Raw genomic sequence first — 14,850 nt, 5'->3', positions numbered from 1 at the left:
ACAACACTATCCTGTGGAAGATTGTGTTGAATTCTATTCCCCCTCCTGTAAACGAGTGTCCGAAGATGAGTAAGCTTGCGAGGAGTGTCAGGAATAAGTACTCTAAAGCGGGGCAGGAATCATGGTAGGAGGCTTATTTGCGAATGAGTTGGGAAGGATAATAGAATCAATGAAGAATCAATTATTCTACTGGGAGACTTCACCACTGAAGGTTTTCTGTGCTGAAAATTTTGTCCTGTGGATTTTAGTTTCCATTCTGTTCTAGGACTGTACCTACCTAAAGCTGCTGTGTGTGACCCAAACAGGTATTAAATACTTAGACCAAAGTTGTTAAATTTTTTTAATTGACAGAGTCTTCAGAGGGACTGTCTTCTTGAACATTTCAAACATTTTAATTCAATCATATTTTGTGCATATGAAAGAAAAATCTGTTTAATATGTTCCTTTAGCAGCAATAGAGTCTCTTTTCCCATCCTGGCATCAATCAGCTAGCTGAAGGTGTATTGTTGAAGGCTTTCAAAAACAAATTCACTCCCAGTCTGTAGACAATCATGGAAAATTTCAGCCCAAGAAACCAACTTGTCAGAAAGCTGTGAGCAACTGAAAACTGAGCTTTATAGTGAAAGGATACAGTCCCGACATAAGCAGCAGGTGTCATCAAGCATCCGCCACAGTCACTTATGACATGCCTATTTGGACATGTTCATAGAGCAAGTCACTTCATAACAAAGCACTGATCAAAGGCGAAATTGTGGTACAAATGTTCTGATTAATTAAATACATACAGTTTTATGACACAAATTCATGCTTTCTCTTCTACAGAAGGCAACCCTAAGAGTTGAATAATCATGTGTGTGAGTAATACTTATTTCCGTGGCAATCAGGATTTGAAAAAATAAGCGTATAACCCAAAGGTTTATAGTGCTATTATTCACAGTTTTCCTTATTTCCTTCTCCCTTTGTGACTCTAATTAAAAGAGAGGGAGGAAGATTATGAGGGAAAGAAGTGGATGAGTTGTGCACTATAATTATATCTATTATTTTACTCTATTTTTGCTGTAGCTAGTGTAGAAGAGCTTTTAATAGAGCTATATTTTTAGAGCATATGCCTTGCCTGAAGAAAAATTACAATTCACTTAACTTGAGTGGAAGATTTGTTCGGGAGAATAATCTGTTTTTCCTGTAATATTAATTGGAAAATAACCTAAAATAAATCTTTTGCCATTGTTCTTCTGCAGCGTGTCATTCCTCACCTTGACCCTCAGCTATCCTTTAAACTGACACTGCTGTCTTTCTTTTTTCCAAAACTGTATTTATTTCTCATTTCTATTGCTGGAGTGAGAGTAAGACTGAATGAGGCAGGCATTGTGCATAATGATACAAGTTTATGTTAATTGTTTAAAACATCTAAAGCAAATGAAAGGATGGTGATTGGAGTAAGAATTTAAAAGCTTAACTAAGGAAAACATTCAAGATCTAATGTAAATCCCCCAAAATAAGAAAAGTGAAGTTTAACTGAACCCTTTTCTTGCTGTGCTTTGGTACAAAATGTTGCAGTTGAAAAATATTTGTAGATAACCTTTTTAATTCATATCTGCAAAAACTGACTGCACAAAATATTCCTAGCAAGAGAGGACACTTGGTCTACTTCGGCCGTGTTTGTTCTGGACTCTGGGGGGGGATATGTCTTCTCTCAGCCTCTCCTCCGAATTCCTCTAATTCGAAGAGTGACGAAAATCAAACAAGCTAAAGCCAAAGTTATTCTGATTATCCAGACCTGATCTAAAGAACAGTAGTTCTCCGATCTACTGCAACTATCTGTCTCTCCCCACAATTCCAGATCTATTGACCCAGCAGAGGTGTCGGAGTTGCCATCTGAACCCAGACTCTCTCCACTTGACAGCATGGGCCATAGGACTTTGAGAGATCTTGAACTGTCCTGTTCAGACAAGGTACAGGAGATTCTATTGAACTCTAGGAAGTATTCAACTTGCCTGTGTTACGATCATAAGTGGAAAAGGTTCTCTTTGTGAGTAATCAACAATAACATGAAACCCAGCTTCAGCTCCTGTTCAGTCCATACCAGAGTACAAATGTAATTTGAAACCTCCATGTTGTTAGTAAAAGTACATCTCGCAGCCTTCTCTTGTTCTTTGCTGCTTAGTCCAGCGAAAGACTCTGTCCAGCCACAGTCTGAAAAAAGATTTTTGAAGGGGTTAATGAACATCTCCGGTTACAGAGCCCATGTCTACGTGGGATCTTGGTCTCGTATTCATTCAGCTCATGAACGTTCCTTCGAACTCATGAAAGAATGTTCCCTGCTTCATTTGTCTATTAAAACAGCCTTTATTGCAGCCACAGAAGGAGAGAGAGCTTCAGGATCTCATGGTGAGACCCCCTTTTACAGTTGTTCGCAGAGATAAAGTTATCCTTTGTTTGCATCCAGAATTTCTCCCCAGACTGTTAACAGAATTACGTCCTAACCAAACTTGCCAGTAGCTTTTCCATAGACGTCACTCTCGCTCACAGAGAAAGCTAATCTACCTACCCTGGGTACTAATAGAGCTGTAGATTTCTATTTGAATGGGCCTATGAAATACAGGAGTTGCCCTGTGTGACACAACACAGCCGCATTCGTTTGAGTACTAGTTTTAATGTGGGTGCGGCCTCTCGGATGCACCAAGTTCATAGGCAGCTCTGGACTGGCTCTTTGCCCCACGTGACACTTAGGGTACGTCTACACTACCCGCCAGATCGGCAGGTAGTGATCGATCTATCGGGGATCGATTTATCGTGTCTAGTGTAGACGCGATAAAATCAATCCCCGATCGCTCTGCCGTCGACTCCGGAACTCCACCGTGGTGAGAGGCGGTAGCGGAGTCGACGGGGGAGCAGCAGCGGTCAACTCACCACCGTCCTCATGGCCAGGTAAATTGACCTAAGATACGCCAACGTTGCGTATCTTAAGTCAACCCCCACTCCCTCCAGTGAGACCTAGCCAGAGGCTGACTGGTGGTTCACTATGCTGTGTCAGCAACTCTTGTCAAGCCTGACACACTCACTACACCTTATACCCTGTTGTCATAATCTGTACCTAAAAGGTGTCTCTCGAAATATCATGTGCAAACTGGTAACACGCTGGTCAGGAATATTATTGCATGATGTATGAGTGGATGTTGTATGGAGAATTCTAAGTATGTGCTGGAAATACGTTCTTAAAAGGTGTTTTGTAGACTGGGCTTAAGTCACCTCCTCCTAGACAAAGGAATGGTTCTGTCTGCTTGAATGGGTCTCCAGTGTAAACTGAGCAAAGGGAGATAATGACGGTACCTTTACATAAAAGGTAAACAAAACCATCAAACTAATGAGTGGAGGAGATCACCACAAACTGTCACGAGAGCGGGAGGAGACTGCAAAAATTAACCTGGCTCAAGCAAGCTGAGCCCCCAGGAGGGCTTCCTGACTTTGAAAACAAAGATGAAAACTTCAAGGATATGAGCAGAGAGGAAAAGCCATTTTTGGCATTCCTCACTTGAGGAGTCAGAGAAACGAAGCACTTTGAGCTCTGTATGTTGGGTCCTGGCTAAAGGACAGGCCAGCCAGGCTGGAAGAACGACCGTGGTGAGAAAAATTTCTTTGAACAAAAGACTCTGGTTTGTTGTGTTTTAGCTTTAGAAGCATTATTTTTACTTCTGCTTGTTTGTGACCGTTTCTGTCCTTATTCCCTATACTTGATATCACTTAAATTATGTCCTTTTGCTAATAAACTTTTTACGTTGACCATAAACCAACTCAGGGCTTTGATTGAAGTGGGGGGTTTGTCAACCCCCCCTGAAGTGAATTAGCTGCTTATTACCATATCTTTAAAGGAGCAGTGAACTTGATACGGTTTTGTGGGTGCTACAGTAAGAAGGGCAAAGAAGGGTGGTTTGGGGGGAGAACTGGGGGCTGGAAGGGTTGTTGAGGTTCCCCCTGTAAAGAGTAACTGGGCGGTGGAAGCCAGGGGGAGATCCATGTGTTTGATACCAACAGCCAGCTTATGTGAGACCTGAATCAAAGCTGCACAGCAAACAGGCACTTAGGGTAACAGAGCAAGGGGGAGGGATAGCTCGGTGGTTTGAGCATTGGCCTGCTAAACCCAGGGTTGTGAGTTCCCTCCTTGAGGGGGCCACTTAGGGATCTGGAGCAAAATCAGTACTTGGTCCTGCTAGTGAAGGCAGGGGGCTGGACTCGATGACCTGTCAGGGTTCCTTCCAGTTCTAGGAGATAGGATATCTCCATATATTATTATTATTATAAGTGGTGATTAAACCCCTTACTGGTCTAGGTTGAACCCCAAAGCATGTCACCAGTATCCATGCATCTCTGGAACAGTTTAAAAGAACTCCTCTGTACCTATTGCACTCTGTCTGGCAATCTGAAAGGGTGTGTGCCATTTTGAACATCAAAGTGAACAGGAAGGCGAGATTCTTTACAGACAGAGCAGCTCAACAGTCCCTGAAGTACATTTCTTTTCCAGTTCAGATGACTTAGGATGCTGTTCTTCAGGGCAGGAGCTCTACCAGAGGTCAGTGAGCTAAACTGTACACTGCCTCAGTCAAGGGTGGAATAAGTCTTGTTAATTCGCTCACTAGCCTATTTGCTGGAAGCTGGGAATGGGCGACAATCACTTGATGATGACCTGTTCTGTTCATTCCCTCTGGGACACCTGGCATTAGCTACTGTCGGAAGACAGGATACTGTGCTACATGGACCTTTGGTCTAACCCAGTATAGCCATTCTTACATTCACTGAGTTTACTACAGACAGAAATCCACTGCACTGTTTCTCTGCCACTTCGTGCTTGTTTGAAATAGGCAACGGCTTGTGTTGCCTTCTAGTTTTTGTTAGAACAGAAGTCTTCAGTCAGTCTTACCAGGTCGTGTGTCTGAGAATTCATGAATAGAGTGGCCTGCTAGATACTAGACACAGAAACCAGAGTAAATAAGAGATTTTGTCAAAATCTGGTTGTTTGTTTGTTTGTTCTTGCTTCACTCTTGCATTTGGCAGTGTTCTCATAGGAGGTGATTTGCTGGGGACTTAAGGCTGCAGGAGAGGCAGTCCCCAGCTGACAGATCCTTACTGATGTGATGCAGTCTCGTACTTCCATGCAAGTAGAAATCTGCATTTTGAGTGCATCCATGAGCTTGAGACTTCTGAGCCAGTGGGGATAACTTTTGGGACTGTGGTCATTGACAGCACCCTTCTGTCAAAAAGCCCTTCCAAAGATTGTCATTGGAATGAAAATAAAGGGGCTGATCTGGGTAAGACCTCTTTTACAATGTACTATCGTTCTAAACCAGATCTCATCCCTGAAATACATGAGTGTCTAAATGTTTTTTCTGTCTCATAAGAGCCAGTTGATTTTGATAGTGAATTCAAAATATAGTGTAGTGGACCTTCTCCCAAAACCGGGGGTCAGGAATTAATCTAATCCCGGCTTGTAAAAGGTGCCCTGCTTTAATGGGAGCTTTGAGAGGCATTGGGTCTCCTCAAGTCTCCCCTACATATTATCCCCCTCTATGTCCAGCCAGATAGCTCCTCCATGCCCCTGAGGTTAAGGGATAGATCATGCTCTCTACCTGTGTAGGTTCACATACTAATACTTACTTACCTCCTAGGACAATGATGAGGATTAATTATCCAATGCTTAAGAAAGAATTTGCCATATAAGTTATTAATATAGCAGCAAGCAACAGCCTGCAGATCTTTCCTTGCATCTCTGTCCTTGATGTTCTTGTTGGGATGATTCTTGAATAACCCCTATATTTTTATATGGGTTATTTAAAAGGAATTCTTCATAGCATTTTTATTAACTTGAAGCAATGTTGGCACCGAGCTATTCCTTTCTTGCCAGGATACAGTCCCTATTTTTAAAAGGGCTGAGTTTGGAAAAGTCAGACCATGAGGAGGCAAATGTCAAGTTGTGGAAGAGCCATTTCCTTTGATTGCATTTATAAGGCACATGAAAGATTTGTTTTGCAATTGTTCGGTTGATTTGATAAAGCTCTCATGACTAACGAAGCAAAGGAATAATCTTTCAACAAGATGGGAGTGTAGCTGGATATTTGCTTATTCTAATATATTAATTATGTCATCATAATGGTCCCTCTGGAGGCGCTAACTCACTCAAACTCCCAGGTAGCATTTTAAAACATGATGCATGAGGCTATTTTGGATGCTGATCAAAACAGCTGTACAAACAATAATAACTTTTAAGAGTAGTAAATAATTTTTCAGTTTTAATGTCTGTAATTAATCATAGCATGGGACACTGATGTGTCTCTGCTTCATCACCGAACATAACTAGGAACGTGGATTGGATTTTGCACATTTTAAAAAGTAATGATTAGTCTGGACTCCAAAGAATTTCTCTGTTATCGTCTTAAAGTTACAATGAAAAATCCCTCTCATTACTATTTTAGATTTTAAAATAGCACATTTTCAAATCTGAGATGTTTAAAATACAGTAACCGGTGCAAAATTATGCCTAATAATAACACAATGCATCGTTTTTAATCATGAAATGAACTCTTCCGCCATGTTTGTTCCTTGACAGCTATCTATTTTTTTGTAAAAAGAAAGGCTCCTTTAGAGGAATGATTACGGGACTTTATTCTATTAATGAAACCCTGTGAATACAAGTGCCTTTGCCCTCATGCTTACAAGAGTAAGCTTTCTAACGTTCTTAAACACCTATTTTTTCCGTATAATAAGTCTGCAGCCACCATAATCAGCCTTGCTTGTGTAGTTCTGGTTATTCCTTTGCGCACAGGGATGTTGTGGAACCTTTCTCTGCCTTCAATTTACTTTTCCATTCAAGCTGTCAAGTCAAAAACCTTCTTGACCAATAATTTAACTCTCCAAAGATGAATTATTGGTGATTGAGGAGATGGTCCAATTTCTGCTGTGGCCAGTCCTTCCTTGCATTCTGTTCTGTAGGCATTCTTTATGATGGTGACAGGTAAGGATGGGATCTACTTTCACCTGGATAGCCTACCAGGAGAGGTTCAAGACTAGATCAAGAAGCAGGTCTGTGGGACTGGGTTTTCTAGTACATTACCAGATATTCCTCTTGGCAAAGTGTCAATAAAAGTCTAAATGGACCTTCCAAGTTGTCAAGACTGCGTCCCTCACAAGTGGTTCTGGTCTCAGAAGGTTTAAGACTTGATATATCACGCTTGGGGCATTGTTTTCTTAGACGTACCTGCAGTGTAAAAGAACCAAAATGTTGCTGTGCTACTCTAGGACAGGAAAAGGATAGCTGGCTAGCTCTAATGAGCAACCATGGTTCCATTTTTCTTACTGGTGAAAGTAATTAATTTCCTTTCTTGACCTGATGAGATTGCTTGTTTTTATTTCTGATGAGTGTGTATATCTTAAACATTAATAATTTGTGTGAGAAATGTCTGTTCTTGCTTAGATAAGATCTTAAGGTCTTCAGCTGGCGTGAATCTCTGTATCATCAGCGAAGTGGAGTTATGCCAGGTCACGCCAGCGGAGGACCTAGCCTCTTGTCTTGAATGCTGCTTTAAATGTAACTTTTAAAAAAAAGAAATATATTGGGCAGTGATGCAGAAATGAGACCTGTAATTTAAAGAGCCTTTTATGAATACCGTGTTGTTAGAGAACATGGTATTATGGGCATCGTCATAAATAAGGCCTGGTATTTAAACACAGTGAATCATTTCATCTGGATCATTTTGTCATGACTGCATTTCAGCCCAGTCTTTTATTTTAGAGGGCTTTCACAATTTAAAAATTGTAAAGTGTTAGTGAATGCTAGTGTTCATGTGAGGATAACTGTAGTGTTAATCCAGGGAGCTTGGGGAAGGTTATAGCTGAAAGGTCTCTAGTGAAGCAGAGCAACAAACAGACTAGCTTTAGGGATCATGTTGCTTTTTCTTTTAGCATAATACAGTGGTCCCCAAACTGTGAGGCTTGCCCCCTAGGGGGGCATGGAGGAACATTTGGGGTGGGGTGGGGGGCGTGGCGAAGCCCAGGCCAGCTCCCGAGAGGGGCGGGGAGGGAATGCCACCCAGCCCCACTCTGCCCCCAATTCTGCTCCGGCTCCTGGCCACAGACCTTCCCCCAGCTGTGGCCCCGCCCTTGGCCCCTGACTCCCAGCCCATCCATGACTCCTCAGCCCGACTCTGGCCCTGCTCCCGGCCCTGGCTCCTGACAGTGCCTGGGGGGGAACGGGGGACGAGATAAAGAGTTTGGGGACCACCGACATAAGGGCTTGTCTACACGCGGAAGTTGCACCTGTTTCAATCAGGTTAAACACTGATTTCGTTAAACCCCTGCCAAGACACTTACATCATTTTAACATTTGTATAGCTCAGGGGATGGCAAACTTTTTGGCCGAAGGGCCACATCTGGTATGGAAATTGTATGGCAGGCCATGAATGCTCATGTAATTGGGGGGGTGAGGGCTCTGGGGTGCTGGGGGTGAGGGGTTTGGGGGCAAGAGGGGGATCAGGGCTGGGGCAGGGGTTGGGGCACAGGAGGAGGTTGGGGTGCAGGTTCAGGGCGGCGCCTACCTTGAGCAGCCCCCACAAGCAGTGGCATGTCCCCCCTCCAGCTCCTACACCGAGGCGCAGCCAGGCAACTCTGTGCACTGCCCCGTCTGCAGACGCCACCCCTGCAGCTCCCATTGGCCATTGTTCCCAGCCAATTGGAGCTGCGGGGGTGGCGCTTGGGGCAGTGGCAGTGTGTGGAGCCGCAAGCCCCAGACTGCGCTACGCAGCAGGAGCTCAAGGGCCAGATTCAAACGTCTGATGGGCCGGACGCGGCTCACAGGCCATAGTTTACCCACCCCTGGTTTAGCTTGTATCAGTAAACTTACCAACACAAGTTAAACTAATAGAAGACAGGCTGAAACAGATTTTAAGTGCCCACACGCATGGCTGAAATAAATCAGTAGATAAAATCACACCTTGAATTCAGTGGTGCAGTTTTGGGTGTAGACTACTGCTTGTAAATTTCCTCCTACGGTGCTGGAAGAAATCCCAAAAGAGTTCTATTGTTGCATGATATTCATGAAAGGTGAATGTGCTAGACTTCGAAGTCCTTTAGCCACAAAACACGTGTAGCATGGATAGTGACCACGCAGGCTTTCCCATTGCCCACTGATATACCCACTGATTGTTGCCAAATCTCATAATCTGATCATAAGTCTCGTGATATCTGAGAATCTCATTTTTTATTTCTGAAATTAAAGTTAGGTTTTCAGTTTTCATGGCTCCTGAAAAGAGCTGGACTCAAGTGGAGCCTAATGGCTAACAGGCTGGACAACAAAGAAAAAGCCTCTTTATTTGTTTCAATAAAATCTTCTGACGCTGCGGGGAGGCTCAAACTTTTGAATGCCTTGGACTGGCTGTACTGATTACTTCGCCTTTTGATTTGGATGGTCCCTTTTAGGAGTGAAAAGGTCTCACAACTAAATCAAAGTGTGGTCTTTTTGCTAAGAGAGCCTCTTGTGATGGTTAGATTTGTGGAGTGGTCATCTGAATTGAACTGAAGTCACCTATTCAGTTCTAGTAGGTTTATTTAATAACTATCCTATTGCAATAACCTAGTCACTCCCCTCTGCTGCTGTATTTTAATGGGTTTCCTACAGGCAAAAGTCTTAATACTCGGTTAACTCTTTGAGCTATCCAATCAACTATTTTGGCTTCTAGCTCCAAAATCCACATGCAGTACAACGAATTGTGTAACTAACTGTGTACATTGGTTTTTGTGCTAAGAAATTAAGATCGCAGCCCCTAATTGGAAAACTTAAACAACGAGACTATAATTTGCTGTTCATCAGCTTGGTAGTCTTTTAGAACAGGCCTTGGTTAACTTTATTTTGCATGTTCTCCCGTTTTGACTTGTTTTTCGTTCTTAAAGGAATACTAGATACGTTTTTAAAAAAATGTAAATCTGAAAAGTTTCCAAAACCCATTTGGAATAAATCAGATCAAATTGAATGTTCTTAAAGAATCCATCAGTGAGTCATTGACTATGAACTAAGCATAAAATAACTCATTTGGATGGAGTTATCGTAACATAGTGCAAGTCCTATGGGCGTACATGGCACTATTCTGGCTTAGCACAAGGAAGTTATCTTGTTCTGGTTCAAGAAGCTATTGGCTTTTAACATGCATTCTGACTTGGCAGAACAGTGTGTCATTATTTCATTGCTGGGCATTGTCTAGCTTTTCACTGACAGTCCCATGAGGGAATTGTTGATGTCAGTCTGAGTGTCATTCCAGTGTCATGGCTCATGTTTAATGTGAGATTTTCTTTTTGGTTCATATCATCTCCTTGCTTTTATTCCATCTTTTTCCATCAAGCACTTCAGCTCTTTCATCAATTCACTGGCTTGTTGGCCTGGTATCCACAATGGTGTCCTGGCAGGAAGAAACTTCTATGTTACTGAAGGCTATTTTGCAAAGAGAAGCTAACCAGTATCAACTGTTAATCCCAGTGCCTGACTCAATAGGCATGACCTCTTCTTCTAACCATATTACATCCATACAATGGTCACCATTTAGACAAAGTCAACAGTTACCCCACCCCAGTATATACCATAATTGTTCCCTGTTCTAAGTCTACCATAATGTGTTTACTCTTGATATATGTTGACTTTTTGATGGTGACCGCTGAAATTTTGTGTACACATCAAACTTGTAAGCTTCGTACTGAAAAGTGAGAGAGCTGCAAGTGTGTGTGTATGTCTGTGTGTGTGTATATATATGTGTGTGTGTGTGTGTGTATACGTATATATATGTACCATATATATATATATATGAGGAAGACATTGAATGCAAGTATTTTGCCTGCAGTCAATGCCTACAATAATTTATTTGGCTAATGATGGTCAGGTTGAGTGGCAGTGGAAGATTGCTGTGTGTGTGTTTTGCCTGAAGAGAATTAAAACTTTCAGAAGACTTGGAGCCTTCAAGCTCTGTACGTTGTTGTCCGAGTAGCTGCATGATCTTACTATTGTTAATCATCTTTCTCCTGTAGATTGGAATACACAAATGTAGTATCATGTTTCAAATTAGGCTCTGATCTTGCATTGAGAAGCATATGCTCCTGCGTAGAGCCCCAAGCATGCCTTAATGTAAGATCAGGGCATTGTACTGTAGGCAACTTGGAACAGAGATAGCGTCTTCTTAAGTGTTTGTTCAGCACTTTGCACAATTTGGCCAGGATCCTGATTGAGGCCTTTGGCCGCTGCCGGAATACAAATAACTTTCAGAACTCCAGGCGAATCTTCCTTTTTAAAGAACTGCGTTAATCACTGAGCTCAAAGGCTAAGGAATGAAAGTGTTGACTCAGTGAGCAAACAGAGCAGAATACAAGAGGGTAGATTTTGCTAACATTGCATTAACTGTTCGCCTCTCCATTCATGCATGAGGTTTTACCAATTAATATGGGTGAAAGTAAGATGACCTAAGATGTTGGACAACTTGACAGATATCCTGTCAGTTCCGAAGCTCTAGAAAGTCCCTGTGCTTACCCTAGCTATCTTGCTGAATTGGAACCCACAATTGACAACACAAGGTGATTTGGGTACATTCAGGCTCACCCACCTCAGTGACTCTAGATTAAGATTGATTTCAGTTTGCTGCAAATTGTGGAATTCAGTTTTAACTCTGTTTTCATTTGGTCCCTGTTGGAAAGGTTTATAGTAGATTGTTACCAAATGTGTCCTTTAGTAACTGTAACCTTCAAATAATTGCCACTCAAGAAAAGACTGCATATAAACAGATTGAAAAGTGTATGGATGCATGCACTGAACTTTGAATAGGTTTATTTCTATCCTGAGGTGATGTGTGGATTTTCTGTTATGAGTCTGATTCACGTACAAAGGGGAATAAAGGGAATGTAACTAATACAGTATAAATATGTGAAATCCTACACCCTTCCATATATTCTGTATTGTGCAAATAATAAAAGGAACGTAACCATCCCTTGCATCAAAATGAGCATGTCTAACAATAGCCTGTCAGGTTGTTAACTTGCATAAATCAAGTAACTTAATTATCACTGTCCATCAAAAACCTATTCACTAGTAAAATGCCTCATATGGATACACTTACAAGCCAACTATTCAGGCCTGTATGGAAGAATTACTAATTCAGCTCTAGTCTGCACATTCCCTTCTCTCCAAGTCGTTGCTATTGGCATGTCATTTAAGCTGCTAATTAAGGTGATAAACTATGTTAAGAGAAAGGAAAAGCAAGACTGGACCAAAGTACTGAAGCCCTGTCCACATCCTTTAATTGCTAATAGTTAATTTGGCAGATATTCACCTGAAAAAAGCAATGATAATAACAAAAACAACAAGGAGTCAGGTGGCACTTTAAAGACTAACAGATTTATTTGGGCATAAGCTTTTGTGGGTAAAAATCCACTTCTTCAGATGCATGGAGTGAAAATTACAGATGCAGGCATTATTATACTGACACATGAAGAGAGAGAAGTTACCTCACAAGTGGAGAACCAGTGTTGACAGGGCCAATACTGGAATGGGTTACCAGCACTGGAATGGGTTACCTAGGGAGGTGGTGGAATCTCCTTCCTTAGAGGTTTTTAAGGTCAGGCTTGACAAAGCCCTGGCTGGCATGATTTAGTTGGGAACTGGTCCTGCTTTGAGCAGGGGGTTGGACTAGATGACCTCCTGAGGTCCCTTCCAACCCTGATAGTCTATGATTCTATGAATACAATCAGGGTGGATGTGGTTCACTCCCAATAATAGATGAGGAGGTGTCAATTCCAGGGGAGGAAAAGTTGCTTCTGTAATGAGCCAGCCACTCCCAGTCCCTATTCATGCCCAAATTAATGGTGGTAAATTTGCAAATGAATTTTTGTTCTGCAGTTTCTCTTTGAGGTCTCTTTCTGAAGTTTTTTTTGTTCAAGTATGGCCAGGAGCGGCACCAGGGTTTTTGCCACCCTAGGCGGCGGTCCTTCCGCACTCCCGGTCTTCAGCGGCAATTCTGCAGCGGGGGGGTTCTTCCGCACTCCCGGTCTTCGGGGCACTTCGGCGGCAGGTCCCGGAGCGCGGCAGGACCCCCCGCCGCAGAATTGCCGCCTCCCAAATCCTGCTGCCCTAGGCGACCGCCTCGGTCGTCTAAATGGAAGCGCAAAAAGAAGAACAGGAGAACTTGTGGCACCTTAGAGACTAACAAATTTATTAGAGCATAAGCTTTCGTGGACTACAGCCCACTTCTTCGGATGCATATAGAATGGAACATATAATGAGGAGATATATATATATACACACATACAGAGAGCATAAACAGGTGGGAGTTTTCTTACCAACTCTGAGAGGCCAATTAATTAAGAGGAAAAAAAAAAAAAAACTTTTGAAGTGATAATCAAGCTAGCCGAGTACAGACAGTGTGATAAGAAGTGTGAGAGTACTTACAAGGGGAGATAGAGTCAACGTTTGTAATGGCTCAGCCATTCCCAGTCCTTATTCAAACCGGAGTTGATTGTGTCTAGTTTGCATATCAATTCTAGCTCTGCAGTCTCTCTTTGGAGTCTGTTTTGGGATCTACAACAGGGAGAAATTAACCATTCCCCCTCCTTCCTCCCACCAACTCCTGGTGAGTCAGGATCCACCCCTTGGATCTTGAACAAGGAAAAATCAATCAGGTTCTTAAAAAGAAGGCTTTTAATTAAAGAAAAAGGTAAAAATCATCTCTGTAAAATCAGTATGGAAATTAACCTTACAGGGTAATCAAACTTAAAGAGCTCAGAGGACTCCCCTCTAGTCTCAGGTTCAAAGTACAGCAAACAAAGATAAACACTCTGGTAAAAGGTACATTTACAAGTTGAGAAAACAAAGGAAAACTAACACGCCTTGCCTGGCTATTTACTTACAAGTTTGAAATAGGAGAGGCTTGTTTAGAAAGATGTGGAGAACCTGGATTGATGTCTGGTCCCTCTCATTCCCTGAGAACGAAATGGAAGCGCCGGCCCGGAGTATGGCTTTTTTTAAATCTGTTATAGAATGTCCAGGAAGATTGAAGTGGTCTCCTTCTGGCTTCTGTATGTTAATAATGATAATAACAGTAACATAATCTTGCTGATATTTATTACATTAAAAATAACGTGAACTCTCATGTTGCAAAATCAAGCATTGCAATTAGGATGGAGTATCATGGTTGTGTGCTATTCACACCAATAGTGAAATTATCACGCATTATCTGCCCCTGTGTTTCTAAAGAGCTGTAACGTGTATTAGCAGAGTAATTAGCTGTGGTTTTATTGGTAGTGTGGTGGTGTGATCCGATGTCTGGCCTAGACTTGGTGTGTGATGTTGGACAAGTCACCTTGCTTTGCCTCAGTTTCCCCCCGGTAAAATTGTGAGAATTATGGCTACCCACCTACCCACCTTGCCAGCGTGTTGTGGTAGTTGAAGTAAACAGCAAAGAGAAACGACTGCTCTTCTGTGCTGCCTCCAAATGGCTTCCAGGTTTTAATAAAAAATGTTTTGTTTTTAACATTAGAAATTTCAGGTTCTGGCTTCTCTTTATTGGAAGTCTTGTCAATCTTTGAAAGATCTAAATGACTGCTTAATTCTTCAACAACTTTCCTCTCTCTAATGGACCTGGGAGATTTCCAACTCAAGTTTCGTCACTGAGCAATGACATCACCATTTTGGTCCTCTGAAGGCTGTCGGACTTGTCCAGCAAAAAGAGGGAGGTCAGGACCTGATATTTGTAATGTATTTAAAAATAATCCAAACCAACCAAACAGGGAGGGGAAACCCTCTTGAAAACAAAAACAAATAGAGGCATCTGCTAGAGA

The 14,850-nt window shown here is 42.1% G+C and overlaps 1 protein-coding gene across 1 annotated transcript in view; it reads left to right on the top strand.

Annotated features, from left to right (window-relative positions):
* Positions 1 to 14,850, top strand: part of SLC4A11 (solute carrier family 4 member 11) — a 148,760-nt gene that overhangs the window by 80,966 nt on the left and 52,944 nt on the right. The window lies entirely within an intron of this gene.

This window comes from Trachemys scripta, chromosome 5 (assembly GCF_013100865.1).
Source record: "Trachemys scripta elegans isolate TJP31775 chromosome 5, CAS_Tse_1.0, whole genome shotgun sequence".
NCBI lineage: Eukaryota > Metazoa > Chordata > Testudines > Emydidae > Trachemys > Trachemys scripta.
The sequence above is the reverse complement of the archived record's forward strand: the minus strand, read 5'-3'. Positions and strand labels throughout refer to the sequence as shown.